Source organism: Zea mays, chromosome 1 (assembly GCF_902167145.1).
Source record: "Zea mays cultivar B73 chromosome 1, Zm-B73-REFERENCE-NAM-5.0, whole genome shotgun sequence".
Classification (NCBI taxonomy): Eukaryota; Viridiplantae; Streptophyta; class Magnoliopsida; order Poales; family Poaceae; genus Zea; species Zea mays.
This window is the reverse complement of record NC_050096.1, coordinates 59,855,974-59,860,364: the sequence shown is the minus strand read 5'-3', so window position 1 is coordinate 59,860,364 and position 4,391 is coordinate 59,855,974.

The window sequence follows — 4,391 nt, the reverse complement described above, 5'->3', positions numbered from 1 at the left end:
CACTTCTCACTTTCTTGATTTTGAGCTCAAATTCATTTTGAGCTCTCCTCATGAATTTCTTCAATATTTCTTGAGTTTCACCTTTATCACTCAAAAAGAAAACCCAGGTGAATCGAGAAAAATCATCAACAATGACTAAACATACTTACTACCACCAATGCTAATGTAGGCCACAGGTCCGAAGAGGTCCATGTGAAGAAGCTCCAATGGCCTCTTTGTTGTGACCACATTCTTTGATTGATGTGGGACTCCATGTTGCTTTCCTGCTTGGCATGCGCCACAAACCCTATCTTTCTCAAATACAACATTTGTTAGTCCAATGATGTGATTATCCTTTTGAAGTTTGGCCAAATTCCTCATACCGACATGGGCTAGCCGGCGATGCCATAGCCAACCCTTGTCGGACTTTGCCACTAAACAAGTCTCAGGCGTCACTTTACTTGTTGTGAAATCAACAAGATAAAGCTTGCCCTTCAAGCGACCGGTAAAGGCAACTGATGAGTCCTCCCTTCTAAGGATCTTCACATCCACATCCGAAAATAGACAATTATAACCCATTCCACAAAGTTGTGAAACAGACAACAAATTATAGCTTAAAGAATCTACCAATAAAACATTTGAAAGTGATTGTTGGTCAGAGATAGGAATTTTACCAATACCAATCACCTTACTCTTGCCACTATCTCCAAACACAATTTCTTGTGCTTCTTGAGTTAGTTGCAATGTATGAAACATGTCTTTCTCCCCGGTCATGTGATTTGTACATCCACTGTCAAGCACCCAACTTGACCCACCAGAGGAGTAGACCTGCAAAACAAGTTTAGGCTATGCTTTTAGGTACCCAAATTGAATTGGGTCCTACAGTGTTAGTTATAGCCTTGGGTACCCACACACTCCTTTTCATGACTTTTCGTTTAGTGTAGGCACCCACATATTTCACAACCAATTTCCCTAAATCCCAAGTCAACATATAATCACAAAGATATGAGTGGGAAATGGGAGCATTAGATTTTTGTCCACTTGAGGATCCCACTTCCTTCATCTTACTCTTTGTGGAACTCAAGTTAACCTTTACCTGAGGTGACTTGTCATTTGAGGAGTGAATCCTCCCCAAGGCATCATATAGGGTGGTTCCCTCTATGAACTTGGGGGATCTCCACCCCTTATGCACTGTGCTAGGGTTTTCCTTGGATGAGTTGAACCCAAGCCCCCTTCTTCCATTGTTGGGCTTTAGGGACTTGAACTTGGGTTCAACTTTCTTTAACCCATCATTGCTAGAGCATCTTTTCAAAATTCCTTTGACCTTCACCTGTGGGCTATTCTTCCTTGCATGGTTAGTTAGACAACAAGAAGCATGATATTTGGCACAATGTTTGCAAAAATTATCATTTAAGGAGCTAGACTTAGATTCAATCACTAAAGATGAGGCATTGATGTTCTTGCAATTTTCAAGTTGCACTTGAAGTTCTTGATTTTGAACATTCAAGCTTAACATGCTTGCTTCAAGTGCATTCTTTTCATTTGCAAGATTAGCTATAGAGGTTTTCATATTAATTACTTCTTTATCTTTATTCTCTATAGTTATCTTAACTAAAGATACTTCCTTAGTCAAGACATCTAGCATTTCATCTTTATTGTGAAGCAATTCTTGAAGCTCTAGGTTTCTTTCCTTTTCAAGGATAAGCAAGTCTTCTTGAGCATCAAGAGTTGCTTTTCTTTTATCTAGCTTCTCCATTAATTTGGTGATAACATTGTACCCATTCAAGCCAAATTCTTTAATCATTTTATTTTTCATGGCAATTTGTTCATCATCATCATCATTTGGAAAATCATTACTAAATAAGGTTACCTTATCTCCTTTTGCCATGAGGCAAGTTGGAGTGTAGGAGTCGTCTTGTAGGTTGGTGAAGAGTTGCGAGCTTGATGTAGATTGGATGGCCACGTTTGCCACCACTTCCTCTTCCTCGGAGCTAGAACTCTCTTCATCGGAGTTCCATTCTTCACCAATATGGGCTTGACCATATTTCTTCTTCTTGAAGTATCCCTTGGTCTTGCCTCCCTTTTTGAACTTGTCCTTCTTGTATTCCTTCTTAGCTTCTTGTTCCTTCTTGTTAGGACAATCCGCTATGAAATGACCGGTTTGGCCACATTCATAGCATGCCCTCTTCTTTCCTTTCCTTTGGAACTTGTCATTTTTCCTTACAAATTTCTTGAATGTTTTGATGAACATAGCTGTGTCTTCATCACTTGAGCTATCTTCATCACTTGAGGTCTCGACCACTTTCTTTGCTTTGTGGTCTTTGTTCTTCTTGGGGTTGTCTTGCTCATTAGTGATCAAGGCATGAGAGTCCCTTGACTTGATAGGGGCTTCTTCGGACTCGTGTTGTTGAATCTTTGCAAATAATTGATGAGGCGTCATATCCTCATAGTCATCACGATCCCTAATCATCCTTGCAAGACTCTTATCCTTTTCTTTATATGCTCTCATGAATAATCTTGTGACCTTGGAGTCACTCCAATCTTCACTCCCAAGTACTCTTATTTTGTTGACCAACACCATCAACCGATCAAAGAGTGATTGAAGCGACTCACCCTTTGTCCAATCATATCTTGCAAGCTCACTTTCCAAAGCTTCAACTCTATGTCTCTTAGCTTTGGGATCTCCTTCATGTGACATTTTAAGAATATTCCAAATGTCACGGGCATCTTCTCTTCCTTGAACTTTCCGGTATTCTTCCGGACAAAGACTTCCTTTAATTATGCTCACTGCTTGAGCATTGCGATGAACCTCTTGCATCATTTCCGGAGTTATCTCTTCTCCTTGGGCGGGCTTATACATACCTACATTAACAATCTCCCAAAGACTAGGATGCACACCGATTAAATGCGACTTCATCTTGTCGGCCCACTCGTCATAGTTCAACTCACTAAGAGTTGGTAACTTTCCAAGTGGGGCGGAAGAGAAGTTGGGAATATAATTTCTAGAGTAATCGAATTGAACTTTGCTGAATTCGTTACCTTTGCTTTTGGTAGATGATCCTTCGGTGTTGAGACTTACCTTGCTCAATACCTTAGACACCAAAAGATCCACTAGATCGTCATTGTAATCAAATGTTCCCTTACCTTTATCTTCTTCGGCCTTTCTTCTTGACTCTTCTTCTTCGGCCTTTTTCTTAGCATCTTCCTCTTTCATTTTGAGGAACATTCTCTCGGCAATCTTCATGGCGAGGTCGAGGGCCTTGGGGTCCACTTCCTCACCGGAAGATGTGATGGGGATTTCCTCGAGGAGAGGATCCACATGGTCCCGTTGAGTAGACATGATCGTTTCCTCACGCGGTTAAGCGTAAAACGAGGTACGTAGCTCTGATACCAATTGAAAGTAGCCTAGAGGGGGGGTGAATAGGCTAATCTGAAAATTTTCACAACAAACTTCGAAAGATTGTTAGATACACAGTTCGACTGGTGCAGGCCGGTTCAACAGCTACGTGCGCAAGTTGAACCACTCTGAACCAATCCAACTGTTTTATAAACTTTAGACTAAAATCTACTCGAAAAAGTATTTCGCAAGTTCTTGAGAGAAGTAAGATATAGCTAAGTGAGGATGAAAAGATGAATATGTAAGGGCTATTTTACTTCTAGATAAACTCTACGGAGAAATCTTTATGTCAATCTTGCAAGTAAAAATATCTCAAGTTAAAACAAGCAAGAACACAAGACACAAGATTTAATCCGAGGTTCGGCCACACCACAAAGGTGTCCTACTCCCCGTTGAGGAGCCCACAAAGGGCCGGGTCTTTTTCAACCCTAATCCTCCAAAAGCCGACCACAAAGGTCAAGGCAATCTCTTCTTATCTTAGCTCAAAGAGCGGGTGATACAAACTTCTTAGGGTCGTCCACAAATTTGGAGACTCCCAAGCAACCTCAAAAGATCTTGAAACCTAGGGTTTCAAGAACACCAAGAACGCACAAGAGGGGTTTGCACAAGCTCAAGTCTTTGAAAAAGAGATGGGAGAGGAAAACCAAATCGTGAGCACAAGCACAAACCTCACACCCAAGAGCTCCTCCAACAAGGTTGAATCTTGAGGAAGATTTAAGTGTGAGAGAGATGGAGAGATGAGTGCTTTGTCTCAAGTTAGGTGAGCAATAAATGAGTGAGTGTTCAGCCGTATTAAAGAAGAGAGAGAGAGGGGGGGTCTATTTATAGTCACGGCTCAAAAACTAGCCGTTTGACCAAAACCCCCGCTGAAAACCGGTTGAACCGCCCCCTAGGGCGGTTGAACCGCCCCCTGACAGGTCAGCAGTCTGTCTGCCAGTCTGACTGCCAGACTGACTGGCAGACTGACCTGCTGGCGGGTCAGACAGGCCAGGACCGGTTGAACCGCCCCCTGACA